Below are 19,083 nucleotides of genomic sequence, written 5' to 3'. Positions count from 1 at the left end.
GAATCAAAGTCTTGATATTCTTGGTAGAAATCAAACTAAAAAATATTTTGGCTATATTAACAAAAGATTGTTAATAATTATAAAACTGGTAATTTGGTTAAAAGAAATTCTTACTATTGTGAAAAATTTACTCAAATTAAAATTTTTGTTCATTTTTCAGTGAGAAATGATACTACTGCAATAAAAAAAAATAAACTTGAAGACTTCTTATTCAACTTTACCGGAGGAGCCAGAAAAATTGGCTTTGCTATGGTTTCTCAGAAACTCAGAAAATCCAAACACACTATGTACACTAGCGCGCATACCAAAATATGCGCAACAAAAAAAAAAAAAAACCTTCTAGCTCTGATTCTCTATGACAGATATGCTGTTATTATCAAGCAAAGAAAACCCACATACAAGCAAACGCATCACAGGCCTCGCAACACCAACATGCCGACAACTGAATAAATTTTTCAGAGCCAGAGACCACCTCCAGACATTCTGGGGTAGGTAACCAATCCCTCTGAGCCTGAGCCAAGTTGCTTCTAAACAGGCATGCGGGAGTCAACACAGCTCAGCCCACACGGCTGTGTTTACACAGCGATGCACAATCTCACTGCAGTTCAGGCAGGGAAAAATATTTTATTAATTAGTGTACTTAGGTATAGTTAACCTAACATGTTCGGCACAGTTCTCCTGATGTTTTCTTTGTCTCTCTCTCTCAATTGTTTGTGTAAATGTTTCAGAAAATAATTTCAAGTGATCGTACAATATCAGAAGAACTACCCTTGATGTGCGCTTCGTACATTAATATATAAAGAGACAGAGATTTGCAACACACTGTAAAAAACTGAGAAAGGGGAAACTTAAGACCCTAACCCTCCACCTCTTCCTACAGTCTGATGTTGAAAGTTGTAAAGAATCTCAAGTACAAAGGTGAAACGGTTACTTCTCTCCACCCTTCTTTGGTGTGACGTCTGTCTGCTCACCAAGCTACACCAACGCAGAATTTTTCAGAGCTCTTCTCCCTTTAAACACTAAAGATCGGTCTCTCCACTCAGTACCACTTACCAACTTCAAGGTGATGCAAACGCTAAGGCGTTAACTCTACAAAGTACATAAGTTTCCGACAGAGACGCATGCTCTCGATAGAGAGCTTGGAAGAAAGTGTTAGTGGAGGAGGGGAGAGGTGACAGGCATGTGAGGAACACCTTCTGAAGTGTCAAAAGATGGGCTCAGCTGATGAAAGAGGGTAGGAAAGAGGAAAGGAGAGGGGGAAGGAGGGAAGGGAGAGCAAGAGACAGAACGAGCTGATGTCACATCTGAGGCGGCGGCGATGCTTTCAAGTTGGAAAGCAGGAGCTTCTCTGGTTGAATTTCAAGGCTTGTGTATGTGCACATTTGTATCTGCATGTAAGTTTGTGTGTGTTTAATAAAAGATTAAAATGTTAAGACGCATAAATGTGTAACAGTTGGTTTTGCCGGCACACACTGAACAAGAAAGACCAAGAGGGGATGAAGACTCAGGTAGGTTCCTCCTCTCTCTCCATCACCTAAACCTTATTCCATTTTAAGCAAAATCAATATTTTCATGATGACATGACACAAAATTGTAATATTACTGCAGAAAATTGCAATGATGATACAGAATGTAATTAACCTTAATTTTTTTCATTATTTTCCAAATTAGTGATGTCCCTACCACTCTACTTGAACTTGAGGTGCTTGGTCATGTATTTCTAAATCTGGTGAGAACTAAAAACCCAGTGCAAATCCATCCAGCTGACCAAGTGTGTTTGTGTTTTATTGGCAAGACGAATTTCAAATATTAGATGGTACGAAATACCATATCACTGGTGTCCTTTATGATTGCAATATTGCACACAGTTATAGCAATTCCATATAATGTGTAGCTCTAATAATGTGCAACATTCTATACACACAACTCTGATGATGCGTCATTAAAAAAAAGTGGCCGGCACCACTAACATAAAAAAGTTACTTGCGCTGAGTTCAAAGCAATATCCATGAATATTGGTCCCAGTAAAGCACTACACCAACACAGTATTTAGTGGAAGTTAATGCTAAAGCACTAACTTCAATTCAAATTCCGTCTGCCCTCGAAAGACAACCCTTAAGCACCAATTTAAATTTGACTTTGTAATTTACATGTTTAATAATTGCATTTATGTTCATATTTTGTTCTCTGCTGTCCATGTTTGGGAAAAAGATCACAGGAAACAGAACTGCTGTTTAAATAGTCTTCACCCACTTCAGAATAAGAGCATGAGCATCTGACTCAATAACCAACATTTCAACAAAGGCAGTGAACTTTATTAACCTGAAAGTTTACAAAACAGTAAATTAGAATGTAGCTGGACAGTTATTTAGTTTACATATCTTTCATTGCTTTCTGAAAAGAGGACAGGGAAGTGGTGCTGCACAACAATATAAGCATAAGACCACCCCTCCTGAAACCTAAAGGATTGATGGCCTGGCTCGGGTTTGCATAGAAAATTACAGCTGAACAATCAATCCCTCTTGAGTTTTGTGAGTCTAGTCGGGTAGCTTAGCCTCAAGGAGACTAGACAGGGGCACGGGAGAGAGCAGGGAAGACAAAGCCTTGTCGATAGTACTTCGTTTTCTATCAACTCTGGTCCTTAATCACCCTGGTCTTAATGCGCCTTTCTATCCAACAAGCCCACTCCCATTCCAATATATCCAACATGATCTAGATCTAAACAAACATCTACCTGCCTCCTGCTCACTCGCTCTCAGAGAGCTGCCCTCATCCATCTAAGCCAATAGCAAAGGTCTTCATTACTAGAGTGTGGCGAGAGGGTTGAGGAAAGTTTGTCTATATCGATGGTGCCTCTATTGTCTTTTCTTTCTTGGGGGGGAAAAATTACTCTTTTCAGTAATTACATCCTCTGCCGCCTCACTTTGAGCTCAGGTAACATCAGCTAACATCAGGTAACATTTAGGTCTTTACAAAGACAATCAGCTCAGATGAAAAAAAAAAAAAAAAATCCCAGGGTAAGTTCCGGTAAAAATATATAACAATGCAATCGCAGAAATGCCAGAGAAATTTCTCAAAATGGTAAAAACAATCAAACATTTGGGAGAATAGAAATTATTTCTAACTTACTGTTTGAATTTCAGCAACATTATTTAAATAAATGAACACAGAATACAGCAGCCTGGATTCTATAGCGTAATCGGAACTAAAAGACGATAAATTGGAGGCAAGACAAAAGCCAAACTGGCTTTGAGCCTGGGAGTATTGCATGCACACCTGAGCATTGTTTAAGACAACTGTGGCAGAAACCTCCTCTTCATTGAGTTAATTAGCAGTACCCCACAGTCAGCGTCTCAGGGTGTGGAAAGGAGGACCTCAGGGAGCGCAGGCTGTCTTAGTGTCGATTGGAGTAAATGGTTGGCCTCCCTGATGAGCTCCCATCAGCCCTTGGAGCTTCCTGCTATCACGTCCCACTTAATGGTAATTATTTGGAAGGCAGACAGGCTCTGCAAATTTCATTATTTAGATCTGGAGGTCGACTCACTGAGCCTGCCACTAATTACAAGCATAGACATAAAATCCAATGAAAAACTTCATATTTTTGAGACATCTAGAAATGTAAGTAAAACAGAAATAGAATACAAATAACACCAACTTAGTGTCACAAATTTAAACTTCATATTGAGCTGTATAGCACATTTGCAGTGCAAACTTGCCAATACGCAAACATAACAGCCTTTTGGAAATCTACTGCTTTGTAAAAATGAATAAATATTAGACTATGCAGAAAGAACATGAGATCTAGTAGGTATAGAGACAACATCTTGTTTTGGAAAATGGAAGAAAAAAAGTGTAAACAAGTGTAAAGCAGCTGTTGCACGTCGTCGTGGTAACAAAGTTTTGCCCTATTCCAAATCTAAAACATATTCAGAAAAATAACAAATATTCACACTTATCCCGTAAAACCAGTCATCTACTATTCAGCAGCTCTCCCTTAGCCGACTGCTGGAAGGTGTTGGCTGCTATGTGAGCTGTGTTGCTGCTCTGCAAAAATGTGAAGTTACACAACATGTTTGTGAGTAACATTTATCTGGATGCCAGGATGCAAGTTTTGCCCACATTGAAAATAAAGTCAGCCTGTTGGTGCTCACAATGTCTGGCTAGCTGTATAAATCTTAATTTATTTCACGTGCAACAATTCTGTCTTCAGATTTTCTCAAGCTGACTTTAGTGCTCTGCAGGATGATCAGAAGGTTTCTGTGTGTTGCATATCTTAAGTTTCATTGCCAGGTCCTCTCAGAGCTTCTCGCCTCATACGAAAGTGGAGGTAAAGGAGTAATTATGGATAAAGAACACCAATTAGTGTCACCATCAGTAAAGTATAAGTTGCTTAAACTACAGAAATATAATCACAAACACAAAATAAATTGTTATTCTGCCTTCTAAATGTTTTTGCTCAGTCTCGCTGATAGCTATGCAAGTAAATTACTTGCTTGATCCTATTAGAAAGCCCTTTGAAACTATAGTAACACAGAAGAAGAGCAAATTAAACATGTTTTAGATTAAGGATGTATACACAGCAATAGGTTGGCGTTAGTATACTGTCATATAACTAAACACTGCTTGTAGTTTTAAAGTAGTGCTACAAAAACTTAGCTCCACTGACATCTTAACATCTATGAAATCCTCAGTCATTGATAACAATTAACAATTATGTCTTAAAAACATTGATGGTTGAAATGTGCTATACAAATAAAGTTGACTATTGCAACTCTTATTTTGTAAGTTCTACGGCAAGGTTACTAGGTCAAAATTATTTTAGAAGCACCAAGTTGAACTGAGTTTGGATGTAGTTTGAAATCATAAGTGTAATAGCACTGTGGAGGAAATGTAACTGGATCAGCATTGACATAATGCTTTAAACTTAGATTTTATTCAGGAGTATAAAGCACTGACTCTTCTAATATTATCCAAGTTTATTTAGTTGGTATCAGATAAATACCCTACATTTAATTCAAAACATCAATGTACTTTCCTTAGACTTGACCAATCATCTTCCACCTGTTTTAGAATAATGAATATGTTCCGCTTTCATAAAAATGGCAGATTGCCTTCTGACCAAGTGGAGACTGAAAATAGCAGCTATTCTTTGGAGAATTAAAAAAAATATATATGTCAAGTAAAACAGAATAACTGAATAAGAAAAAGTCTGTTCTGTTTAGACATCAGTATCTGTATCAGCATGTTGTTCAGGTATACAACCCCTGACTATATGGAATGTCAAGCTGTCAAGTGTCAAGTCAAGAGTTGCAGAAACTTCATGCAGCACTTGGATATATCTGGGTTTTTATAGATTTGGTTATTTTTACTGTAATTCTGAGTCAAAATCATTGTCTGCCTTCAACAGTCACACACTGCAATGACATTCACCTGAAGCTGCCAAAAAGCCCAAACCTGCTTTTTACTAAGATCAGTGCAGCCTGCAAACAGCAAGGGAAGTCAATTTAAGGCAGAAAAAAAACTAAACTGTTTGGATCCTTGAAGTGTCCATATTGGATGGATTTTTTTTAAGCATAGGTAAAAACCACAAAAGAAAACTGACAATAATTTCCATGCTGCAGAAAAACTCTGCAAGACTAAACATTCTAGGAAAACAAGATGATCATGTATGTTCTGGACACAAATAATGATGTGAAAAACCACTAAACATTTTTCAAATTTAACATTTTTTTGATGGCTTCAGAGTCAAGACTTGCTTCAAAGTGAGAGCATGATTTTCCGCAGATAACAGGAAGGCTGAACAGAGTACCGAAAGGTTGTCCCTATTTTATCTGCCGAGCTTCCAACTTCTGAACAAGAACTTTTTGCAAATGTTGGCAGTTGTATGATATCATCATGTAAATACAGCTCTATATTTGCAAAGGCATACACATGGAGGTTTCAGTAGCTGTTACGTTTATAACCGTCATGCTAATCACTAATGTCACCTCTACAATTATAAATAAGTAATGACTGGTCATATGACAAATGCAAAAAAAAATGTTTTTAATGTTGATCTGTTTTAAAAAAAAGATAAACATTTGCATTGACAATCAATTAAAAATTTTAATCACATTAATCATGCTCTAGTGTTGTGATTAGTCACAATTAACTTTGCAAGCTTGAAAAGTAAAAATGCATGTTTTCCAAAACTGCTTAAGAAAATGCAGTTTTTTTTTGTTTTTGTTTTTTTTTAAATCAAACCAAACATCTCAGTTTTCAAATTCAGGAATTTTTAAAAGAGGCAATTTTGTTTCAACCGTAATTTAGAAATACTAACCATTACCTGGTTGTGCTTCAGTGGAAGGATAATTCACCACTGGAGTAAGCAGGCTAAATACTATCCTGCTTTTATTCAGATGTCCATTGCAATGTTTATTTTTTTTTTTTTTAAACAGTCATCTTTTCACTCATGTTTCTGACTTTGCATTGTTGAACACGGTATAAGACTGTGCAACGGTCTGCTTTGAACTGTGTAGCACGCTCTCTCCACTGGAGACAGTCTTTTAGGTCAAAGTAGGTCATGCATTATCTAATATTAACAAGTTGAACTTTTTAGATAAATTGCATGTGTTAACATTGACAGTTGTAATAAAAATCTAACTTTTACAGAACCAGAAGATCTGAAATTGGCCACGAAATGTGGATTGAGCATTAGGTTTTCTTCACAGTACTGAAAAATAGACCCGCTATTCATTATCCCAAAACAGCTGGAATCACAGGATTTACATCGTTTTAGACACGTATTTAAATAGAACAGCCAATGAAATGCCAGTTTGAGAACACCAGTAAGAATGGAGTGAGCTAAGAGGCTTAGTACCACAAGCAGATTCACCTAACTGGGCCCTGCCGGCTGCCCCTGGGCCCACCCCATGCCCTCATTATCCTCCTGACTCCCTCAACTCATCCTCCTCCAGCACTGGTGCTAATCCAGCCTGAGGGGATAGGACGTAAACCTGCCAGGGGAGTTTCTACTAAGGAGAGAAACCTCTTCTGAGCACTAACACTGTGGTGTTGTAATCACTCAGAAAATAAAACTGAAAATGTCGGTCGACCCTGAAGATGTGAGCAGGTGAAACCCGAGTGACTTTTAGAAAGCTTCCGTTCATTCAGTTAACCAGAAATCAAACGCAGAGAGGCAGATTATGTTCTCAACAAAAGTCCTAACTTCAACTTTCTCGTTTCAATAATGCATTCCCAGGCCTTTCAATATGCAACAGCACAGAGTATTTATGCAGCCATTATTGAGTTCTATCAACTAGTAGACCAAGATAAAAATCAATAAATGATGGCCGTTGTGAAAAATGTAAATTGATTTTGCTTTGATATTTTATGTTTTCCCCTCATTAATGAAACATTAGGTCTGGGAACGGACTTGTTCTGGGAAGACTACGGTTCCTCAGGCCCGTAATGACCAGCGAGCCTTCTCCTCTTGTATAGAGCTTGTATAGCTCTCATATAAAAAATGAAGCTGCAGGCTATTCCTCAGTGTATCAATCAATGTGACTAAGATCTGAAGATGCATGAAACAAACCGATAGGCTGGGGAGCGGCTCAGTGTTTGTGTTTGTGTCCAGTTGCCAGCATGTAAAGCCATGTTTGCGCTGAGTGTTGAGGATGGTTGGAAGGCACTGTCAGTTTTTTTTATATATAGATATGAGGCGTAGGGTCAGCAGAAATGCTGTACTATTCTCTTACCTTGTTACCATGCATGAAGCTTCTGTCAACAGACCTGGACCATCTGTCTTATTATCCACCATCCTTGTTTTTGGTCCCCTCACTCCCCATAATCCAAAACTTCATTTTGTGCTTTCCGTCAGGAGTTACATTTATGTAAAAGATACAGACACCAGCTGTAATTAAGAGCCACAGTTTAAATGACTATGCAAAGTAACGCTTTTGAAGCATTTTGGACTTAAACCAATTTGCATTTTTCTGCTTGAATAAATAAAGTCTACTTTAATACTTTAGCTGGGGAAGAAGTTGAAAATAAGACGTGTCAATTTGCAGAACTAAGAAAAAAAAAAGCAATTCATCACAAAACAAAAACAAGCTCAACTTTTCCCAACAATTTAGCCATGCATATTTTTCACAGCATCTTGCAGAGTTCTCATCTGTATCGTTTAAGATAATGTGTGTTGTTATACAAAGAACAAACTCTACTGTATATTTTCTTCACCTGGGAAAAAGAAAATTGTGTTGAAAGACTACGCATGTCGCTGTTTTGCCATGAAGCGCTGCCATGCTTACGACAGAATTACAAACCAAGCCTTTAATTAGTCCAGCAAAGATGCATTTTTTTCTTGGCACTTTGAAAAATAACTTTAAAAACGAGACTATTGGCTGTTAAAACCATTTTAAAAACTACATCTGACCAAAGTGTCATGCAACAGTAGCTTAAAGTATTCACAAATTGTCTTTGTTTATACGTTGCGATTTTACAATACCCGTTTTGTTCAGCCATACTTAGACCTACAACAGATTTCTACAAACTAAAATGCATGTAAATGAAATGAGAGAAGTGATTAGGAGAGAGGCTGCAAGTGCAGGATATGTAATAATATAATAATGGACACTAACTCAAAAAGGGTACCACTTTACACCAGGTACATATCATGGAAAGAAGGATGGACGAAAATAAAGTTGAACATTTTTCTTAGCGTCATTCTATGGCATCACAATCAATAAATAAAATCATTTTAATAACTGAATTAAGGTCTCTATGCAAATGCCTAAACCAGAGGCGTCAAACTTCAGTTCTCCCTGGCCATTGACTTGCAAGTTTTAGATGCGTCCCTGCTTCAGCACAGGGACGCATCTAAAACTTCAATCAGGTGTGCCGACTTAATAAGAGGGCTTGAATTACCTCTTCAGCATGTCAACATGTCCTCCAGGTGCCTGTTAATGGCTCAATTTAAATCAGAGGTGCTGAAGCAGGGACAAATCTGAAACTTGCAGGAGATTAGCCCTAAAGGAGCAGAGCTTAAAACCACTGCACTAAGCAGAAGTCCAGAAACCAGTCCAATGTCTCAGATAAAACAGCATCCGTAACTCCAAAGGCTCATTCTTGGGACAGTCTGTATTTTTAGACCTCGTGTAGAAACACAGACTCTGTAAATCATGTAAAGGCCCCTGTCCGTGCCGAAAGCGAAATCTTTTTGAACTAATCATGAAACGTTTATGCCGTGTGCAGCTGTCAGGGACGAGTCAGAATGGAGCTGAAGGGAGCAAATTAAATAAAAAATAATAATTCATGCTAAAGACTAGCACATATACATGATTTATATCAGCCAGCAATAGCAAATGGCCTTTCCATCAAATGTGAGGGCATTGTCTTTAATCAGAGGGTAATTTATTAACTCCCCATTTACAAAGCCATAAAAGTAGCAATCAAGTTCTTCAACCAGAAAATGATGTAAACCGGAGGAGTGTTTTGTGAACAAAGACACCCAACATCATCATGCTAATCTTAATATCCCATTAAAACAAGTCAGCCTGGTTAATATACTAAACACTCATGTAGCTAACAGTCATGTTTAAATACACAACCTCTATATAAATTTGTTGCATCGTGTCACACCCCAAAAAAACTCCATATACTAATGTGGCTATGAGTAAAAACAAAAACACATGAGGCGTCTGGTTGTCTGCATGCAGAGTCCAGTTTCTGAACAGCAGCAAACTGTGAATGTATCCAAGACGCAGCTCTTTGGGACAAGTTATTTCTCATCCACACAGCCACAAATTCTTGTCCTTTTGGGAGCACAAAGCCCTGTAATTGCCTACTTCCCCATTTGAGCCTCGTATAACAAAATGTTAATAACAAACTGATGAGAAATTCATTAAGGCCCCCAAATAAAAAATCTCTCTACGATAACGGGCGAGTACATTATAATTAAACTGATGCCTCACGGTTTTCATTAGGCCGTGGAGCCCGGCAACTTGAACCTTTGAGATGAATGCAATTGAGCGCTATTGTTTTACTACTCGTTAGATGCTAAAGTATGAAACAGATTAATACAATAATTATACAACTCCAAGGTCTCTTTTCGCTGCAGCCTTCCGGCAATACGAGACCTACGAGTTATATAAGAAAATTAGCTGACAAGAGAAATGCACTGTGGCAGGTTTACGCTAGTCTCCAGAAACTAGTTCAGTCAGAAATAGTTACAGTGCTGACCACTGAGAGAAAGGGACAGACTGGACAGTGCAATTAGGCTTTTTTCCTCCTCCCTGTCTCGTACTATATTCACGTCATTTACGTGACGTGTGCTACTTTCCCTCTCCTGTGGTGTCCACCTCCTTCTGAGCTGAACCTTTCCACCTATTCTTTTGTCCATTTGACTTGCCAGCTCAATTTTATCTCATGTTGCCAATTATTAAAATACCCTAAGAAAGGCCGTCTCAAAAAAAGAAACAGAACAGAATGTTGTGTGATAATTTGCATATTTTATCGAGAAAACTCGCATTTTTAAATTATTCTGCAGTGTCTTAAAAGGTCTTCACAACCCTTGATATTTACCATGTTTTGTGTTGCTGCAACTAGAAACTTGACTGTATTTTAATGAGATGTGACGGAACAAAACAAAGTAATATATAAATAAGCAATATGTATATTTTTTTTGCAATAAAAAAAAAAATCTAAAACATTTGTATTCAGCCTTCCCAACTAGAAACTTCTTAGTATCTCCTTTAATTGTAATTACACTACTGATTTGCCCACTGAGATTTTGTTCATTCTTTGTAAAATAGCTTATACTCAGTCAGTTTAAAAATATATGTATCAGTTATCAAGATTTTTTTTTTTTTTATAGATTACAAAATATCTTCAGGTCTAGACTTATTCTAACACAAAAACATGTTGTAATCCAAACCAGGGGTCTGTAACTGCAGTTCTCCAGTGTTACTGTCCTGCAACTTCTGGACACATCCTGCTAAATCACCTCTGAATCAAAAGGTTGAATTTCCTCCTTGGCGTGTCAGTAGGTTTTGCAAACAAATCATTAACCACTCATTTGATTCAGGTGTGTTGAAGCAGGGATGCATCCAAACATTGCAGAACAGTTGCAGGCCCTGATTATGAACCATTTCTTTGCAGCTCTGGCTGCATGTTTAGAACCATTGTCCTACTGGAAGGTGAGCCTCTGCCCAGTCCAAACTCTTTGGCAGCCTATATTAGGTTTTCTTCCAGGATTGGCTTAATTTGGCTTCGTCCAACTTGCTTTCATCCCAACAACTTCCTAATGCCACCACCATGTTTCACTGTTCAGATGCATTGGATTTCAATCTCATTCAACCAGAGCAGCTTCGGAAATGTTTGCTCCGTCTCCTACGTGTCTTGTAGCGAAATGGACATGGAAGCCTTCATGGCCAGCTTTGGAAAGTGTATGACTTGTGGCTGTAACAACAAATACATTATTCGGTATGAAATGTGGATCGCTGCTACTACTTTAGACGAATCATGGCCTCTTGACCATTTCTAAGCTGTCATTTCAGGTAGACGGCAATGTCTTGATGAATTTGCAGTTGGACTATCCTCTTGCCATTTCCGAACGATGGATTGATCAGTGTTTTGTGATTGTTTTATAACCTAACCGTACTTTAAACTCCCCTACAACTTACTCTCTGACCTGCCTGCTGTTGTTTGTTCACTAATGTTCTCTAAAACATCTCTGAGTCCTTCAGAGAAAAGCTGGCCTGACACTGAGATGAAATTATACACAGGAGGATTGTAATTCTAATTAGGTGATATGTGCTCTGGGTATATATATGTAAGCCTCATTTTTAAGGTTTTCATCTACAAAAACCTGTGTGTACTTTTTCTTTCTACTTCACAACTAAGCTATAATTTGAGTTAGTCTAACACATACAATTCCAGCGAAATAAAATGTGATTACAGTGAGACAACGAGTGCTTTTCCAGTGGATGTCAACAGCCTTGCAACCTGCAAGAGGTTTCTGCCAACAGGTTAGGTCCATGGCCAAATTGTGAAGACAACCTCAATCATGTCACTAATAAAAAAAAAAAATTAAAAAAAAAACAGCTAACCAAAACAATTCACACATGGCAACGAGCAAAAAGCCTTTCGTGAGGCAGGATTTGAATAGCACTTTTATTTCCAATAACCCTGAATAACAAAGTCTGTAGATCTTGCCGTTTTAATGCAAACAAACAAAAACATTCCTCTATTACACATAAGGTCACCTTTTTGTAAACTGACTAATAAAAAACACAAAATTATTCAACAAAAACCACGCAAGGATGTCAATCACAGCTGAAACACTAAAACCTATACCGGTATTAAAACATTGGCCACTTGAAAACAAGCAGGTTGGACTATAACTTGGAGGATGCCAAGGATGGTGCCATATTTAACCGTCAGCTCCACATATGAATTAATGAAGCTATTGTCATTTGACCTCAGGGAAGTGGGGAGGCAAGCAGGTCACACTAATGTAGACCAATAATCTCTCCCAGAGTCATTAGGATGATCAATGCCATTCTAATGAGATAACATCTGGAACAAAGAAACCTAATAGCAGACAGCTGCTGGGCAAAGTGAGGCAATTAGGGGAACATTCAGTGATACCAACTAATTCTGGAGCCATTGTGGCCCGATTTTGGACCCACATCATGTTAACATCCAAAAAAACATGTTGAATATTTCACACCTCATCTCATAAATAATCATGATACTGTAATATCAGTGATAACGCGCAGGAAGGGATAGGAATCGAGAGGAACAAATACCTCAAACAAGCTCAGTTTAACATGAATGCTTATCGAGCGGCACTAAATTGGTCAATTACGGAGAAAATCTGTTTTGAGGTAACCTTTCAGCTTATTAAATAAGCTATAAATCAATCTTTAGAGCAGAATGAGTGGCTGGCTTTTAATGAGCAGACGTGTCTAATCCCTGTTTTTCTCTCTGCTTTCTTCCAGCCTGTGTAAGTGAATATGGAAAATAGCTACACACAGCAAGATCAGGCAAAAATGTTAACAATTTCACACTCTGGAGAAGTTGCAGAAACTTCTAAGGGTGCAACTTGAAGGAGCATGGAGGCTGGACATAAGTAACCTTGGTGGAAGACAAAAATCTGAAAAGATGTGAGCAAAAAAAAAAAACAAAAACATCTACCTCCAGAAAGTAGCAAGCAAAGGAGTTGGATCCAATTAGCCCAATGCACGTAAAAAAGAGCAGCACCGAAAAAGGCATTTCTTAATAGACTCCATTCAAAAAACTCTTTAGTGATCATGAATACGTATAATTACTACTAACAAATAAATGCTCAAAAATTGGTTTAAAGGATACTCCTCTGTTAGACCCCAAAGCATTAATTATATATAATAAAGAAAAAGAGAGGATGAAAAACCTTTCAGAAATGTCAGTCAGCCTTGGCCCTGAATTGTATTCAAATGCTTTTATGTTATTCATGGTCTGTTAATATGAATTTCAATAAACGCACAGATAATTATTAGTCCAATATGAAACTAAATTCTTCGTTGGCCATCCTTTTCCGACCTTGTTTTAACAATCAACTGTGCTAAGGGGTGGGTGGGTTATGAAACTGATTGTTATTTTCTCAGTTATCTCCATTCTTCTATGTCTATTACAAGGTTCTGGACGTTTTGCTGACGTTTTCTAACCAACTCAGTTGAAATCTCTCTAAAAGACAAAGAAACAGCAATTATAATTATTTTCCATTTGATGCTCAGTATCAATTCAGTTCAATTGAAAAAAAATCCCAAAAAGAAAATTGACCAAGACTCTACAGAAAGAGTAATTGTGGATGGTGATGCTGTGGGCAGGAAGGATCTCCAGTAGCAGTCAGTCTTGCAATCAGTCTGAAGAAGCCTCTGACTGAAGACCTTTGCTGTATGAGAGTCTCGTGACTGTCAAACATTCTAATAGCTCAATTTCCTATTCAGCAAATGGGACATTGTACAGTAAAATGCCCTGGATGGATGAAACCTTCAGTCATCGGCAAGCAATGCTAATCAAACTCATTTACTTTCCAGAAAGCAGCAACCAAAGAAACAATATGTTTGGTTGCATGGACAGAAAGCTGTGAAGAAATTGTTTGAACTTCCTTCTTCTCTTTCTGCTCTTTGGTGCTTTTCAGATCCTCTGGGACTTGAGGTCATAGTTCAGGTAGTCTGTGTTAACTACTGATGCTAATTACATGCTCCCAGTTGTAAGAACAATACTGTATTGCCATGGTTACTCTTCATACCAACTGTCCGAAAGTAATAGTCAGTGATGAGCTTCAAGTGGAAACTATCCTATCCATCACCTTAACCTTTTGTTCCCTTTACAGATTCTTCAACCAACTGAAGTTGTGTCTCCCTGAGCTAAATTTGCCAGGGTTACTCATGATTTTAGTTTTACACTATATCATTCTAAAGTAAAACAAACAAACAAAAAAACTGTTCATGCTCCATTTTCATAAAATGCCATGACAAAACCTTTATACCCCCCATTAAAAAAAAAAAAATTGTTAAAGAAGGCACTGATTTCTACAGTTTACACACAAAGATGTCAGTCAAATGTGCTGTGTGCAGAGATTAGATACAGTACATACTAGAAGAACACATTAGTATGGGTGGTTGGGGAAAAGGGAAGAAATGTATCAGAGTTTGAGAGCAGTCGACACTACAGCAGCACTGCTCCTCAGAGGGAACGGTGGCAGCGGTAAAAAAGCTCCCAACTAACAGTAATTGGTTTTAAAATAATAGAATTCATTACAGTTATGCCGCTTGTTCAGAAATGCAAACAGGGGGAGAAAAAAAAAAAAAAAAACTCACTAGAGACTTGGGCTGAACTGCTTCACTAAAAACCACGGGGAGATGAAAGGCATAATTTAAGTGACAATTTTAGAACCTTTAGTTCATTTATATCAGAAACTCTGAAGATGTTGCAGAGATAATAACATCAAGATAGTCTTTCTGCCTATTCTTTTGTTCTAGTTGAAGGGCTTTGGAAGGAAGTTTTCCCCTTCTCAGTTTCATTCTTTTGTGGTGGCAAGTTCCTCCTCCTTCTCCTCACACAGAGACATGCGAGGTGACACACAAACAACCCGGCAAACAACACCCGTCGGCGGCACAGCCAGCCGGCTGAAAGCTAACATGGGAAATCATGACAGCAAAGAAGAAAAACACCTCACACATGACACAGAACTGCCTGCACGTCTTATTAAATGACTGGGTGATTACACCACATCAGGATGGGGCCTCATAAGGTTTTTAATCCCGGTCCGGCTGTGTGACTCAAGGCCGGCGTACCCGCCCAAATCAGCATTAAAAGACCGTTCCTCACATCCGCTCAGGACATAAAGAGACAGGTCAGCCATCGCGGTGTGATTGGATGTCCCCCCCTCATGCTGTGCCCATGGCCAACATCAAGCACATCGCCGTTTGGAGCACTATACATCTGCCATCAAATGAGCCTCGGGCCAATATCAAGTAATTGGCCCCATTCAAACAGAGTGCTTGATTTACTCCGACCACCGGTCGATGGAGGCAGACGTCTTTACAACATATGTGGAAATAACAGCAGGGGGTGAACATTGCTGCTCTGCTATTATATGCTTTATTTTACCTCATATTCATCTGCAAAAGCAACAATACCATATGGCTGCGTGTTAAAAATTGATTCAGCACCTCAGAGACAAAAATGACGAGGCGGAAAGAGGTGAAACACAGAACGTGCGAGCCGCAGCATCGCCGCTCCTTCAGCCAGTCTCGGTGAAAGTTGCAGATAACCGAGACCGTCTCCATCGCTGTTAAACCCACGAACCGGCATCATGTAAAGAGCTCGGGGTGTCTATAAACAAATATGACTCACGTGTATAAATAAGTGGGCTCAGATGAGCAATGGGGCTTGAAGTTCATCTTTCTGAAGGAAAACATATTACAGAACGCAGTAAGATGCCAACCTGGCGTCGGTCTGTGGGTGTTATGCATTAAAGGTTTTGTATAAAGACAACAGAGAAGAAAGAAAAGTATGAAATGACATGGCTTTGTAAAAATAGATACAGAAAATCAGTGAAATGCATCAAATATGTTAAATTGAAGAACAACATATGCATCAGTCTAATCAGCACAGACAGTGGTATCAAGGAAAGGAAAGATATCTTCCATGCTAGAGACAACGTTCATATTGGATATGTAAAAAAAAAACAACAAAAAGAAACAAAGAAACTAAACATCCAGACTCATTACTTCTTGTTTACAGTAGCAAACTAATGATAAAAAAGGCAGACTAATTGCAACTGAAGCATTTTACAATTCTTCCACCCTTTAAACCTCAGATGTCTAGGAAACGGTATTAATGGCACACCTAGTTGGCTCAAAGGAACCCAGTAAGACAACTGCATACCAACAATACAGCTCTGTGCATCCAGAGAACCTGACAATTTAGTAGCCATCCACTGCCACCAAGTGCTTAACTTTGGTACTACGGCTCTGGTCAGACACCTGCAGCAGCCCCACACCCTGAGTCAGACCATGATTATGGATAATCACCTTTATTTAAAGACCTAACTACACCCAAACTGTTTGAAGTGCCGTCTCTCTGTTATCACTTTTAAACCTTGGCAGAGAGCAAGTGAAGATAAAGAATGAAATGTCCAATTTTGAAAAAAAAAAAGCTAAAGCCACTTCGGGACCCCGGCAGTGTGTGGCATGCAGAGAGCATCCAGCAAGGATCAAGAGCGAGTATTTCTGACTCGCCCCTTATCGTGTGCCGCAGCTGAACCATTTCACCAACAAACCTCAAAGCAAGTCTCAGAATCATCCATCTTTATATCTAACACAAGATGACTAATTCGTCATTTATTTATTTTTTTCCTGCGCTCATTTACTCGCAAGAGACAGAAGCCCGTCCAACCAACCACATGGTGCCGGTTAACGGCTTAAAAGTTGCCAATTTAACACTATAGTCATTCTCTTAAGCGGGAGACGATAAAGAAACCACAAGCCAGACAAAAACACAGCTAGTAAGGTTGCTTGATCATGTCACCGATCTTCAGAGGAGAGATCTGTCTGAGGAATAAGGGAGGAAACTGGCCGCTGATGAGGCGATTATGTGGCTTTATTCTTGTGCGTCCAAGTACAACCGCTCTGTTAGGGAGCTCAAGCTGATGGGCAGAGAGAACACCTTGTTAGCACACTGCTGCAGAGAGTGGACTACCAACCTGAGCTGCAAGGCGCTGTGAAAGTTCCTGGTAGAAGTCAGAGCAAACTTTGCACGTGGTATAAATAGACATGCATGAAAAAGAGGTTTATGAACTGAAGTATTTTATCAACTCCCCAAATGCAAAACATCCTCCAAGCAAATCTCAACGTACACAGAGCCGGCATCGAGATGAAGATGACATCTAGTTCAAAAAAAAAAGAAAAAAAAGAAAAAAAGAAAAGACGCGCCATCAAACAAAGCAAATAGCTTACTAAATATACACAGATGTAGAGGATATCTAAAAGCTAAAGAAGCAAATAAAGAAATCGGGAATGACTAAAGGAGCAAGCAACCATAAAACATGGGGATACACAGAATTTCACAGCTGTGTGAACAGTTAAAGCAGATGCGGTGGCTTGTGATGGTAGATGCATACTGAGAGTAGGGTTGTAAAAATATGCTATAAAGTTTATGGAGCCTAATGCGGCCCCACAGGAGCCCCCCACTGAGCCGAGCATGCCAACGGAGCTGCTGAGTGTGTGACAGAGCTGTGGGGGAGAGATGTACAACTGAGCAAAGCTAGTTTCCACAAGGTCCATCAGTCGTGTGGGGATGTGCATACAGTAGAGAAAAATTCAAAGATACGCAATCAACAGAACTAGGAATCCTTTTTCTTCTTCTTCTTCTTCTTCTTCTTTCCTCCTGCCCCTCTCTGGAAATAGTCGGTGTGTATTTCTCCGTGCCGAGTCTAAACCCGTGCTGCAGCATCCAAGTCTGCCAGAACAGCATAGAGAAAGTTGGTACTTATCACAAGTACGGCTACACACAGCAGTGTGTGCACACACCAACACAAGCACGGCATCTATAAAGCTCTGCCATAGCCTCTGCTCAATCCAATATCAGCATACTGTGACCACTTCAGCCTTTCATGTTCCCTTCAAAATAACGAGATCCAGCTCTGCTCCTCTGATTGAAGGGGAATGATTGTTTCTGGCTTTGAAAAGACGATGTTTTTTAAAAAGTTGCGTCAAAGGAAATAGAAATACAGAAACAAGGAGATATGGGCCAGTATGAGATTCACAGGGTATGATAATCTCAGGTAAAGTAACTTTTTCGCTGTGGAAACACAAAAATGTCGAGTCGCTTTTACTTGAAACAGAAAGGCAACAACTACACCTGCAACCGCTGCTTAAATTATACAAGAAGGGTCTGATAATGTTATGACATTTGTTGATCAGCGTTTTTTTTTTTTTTTTTTTTACAAATCAGACAAAGGTGCATATAATAAACATGTAAACATAGTAAAAAAAAAAAGTTTCTTTTTTGTCAGTCATTTCAGAATCTAAAACCCATTATATAGATTTGTTCCAGTCATATTGGCCACTAAAAGTGTTTTTGTTTTTTTTTTTGTTTTTTTACTACAGACATATTTACCGATTCGCACATGTAATAAGAGAAAGCGTGAGTGTGAACAGCCAGTTTGTTTAGCAAAGTCTCTTTTGGGGCGTATCCACTTTGTGTCAGATGTCCATGACTGTTTTCTGGACATCTGTCAAGTCAGCAGTCTTCCCCATGATTGTTCAGACCATAATGTGGCAATTATATATTAATGTATGCATTAAAATATTGTTATAGTATATATTGTTAGATTTTGTTATAAGGACATATTGAAGAACATTGTTTATTTTGTTTACATGTATGTATTCTTGTTTTTTGTTTATTAATTTGTTTGAAGGGGTGCAGGTTGGAGTCCCCCCATCCCCCCTTTTTTTTATTTTATTTTTTTTTTTTTTTGGATGAGGTACCCATAAAGGGCAGAACTTCGACTCGGCAGAAAATTTCATGTTTTTTGATTGTTGATTCAATGTT

At 38.7% G+C, this 19,083-nt stretch overlaps 1 protein-coding gene and 1 long non-coding RNA gene across 2 annotated transcripts in view; one reads left to right on the top strand and one right to left on the bottom strand.

The window, feature by feature from the left end:
• The window catches only part of LOC103155363 (protein diaphanous homolog 2-like), a gene marked incomplete at its 5' end in the record, with an annotated part of 266,071 nt that overhangs the window by 212,724 nt on the left and 34,264 nt on the right, over nt 1-19,083 (bottom strand). The gene's annotated exons all lie outside the window — the stretch shown is intronic.
• Nucleotides 1,395-19,052, top strand: LOC107833660 (uncharacterized). Its single transcript, XR_001659428.1, has 3 exons — nt 1,395-1,406; nt 1,454-1,456; nt 17,655-19,052. It is a non-coding gene; the product is annotated as an uncharacterized LOC107833660 (long non-coding RNA).

The sequence above is a fragment of the Poecilia formosa genome, unplaced genomic scaffold, assembly GCF_000485575.1.
Source record: "Poecilia formosa unplaced genomic scaffold, Poecilia_formosa-5.1.2 Scaffold423, whole genome shotgun sequence".
Classification (NCBI taxonomy): Eukaryota; Metazoa; Chordata; class Actinopteri; order Cyprinodontiformes; family Poeciliidae; genus Poecilia; species Poecilia formosa.
Note: the sequence above shows the minus strand (reverse complement) of the source record. Positions and strands in the feature narration are given on the sequence as shown.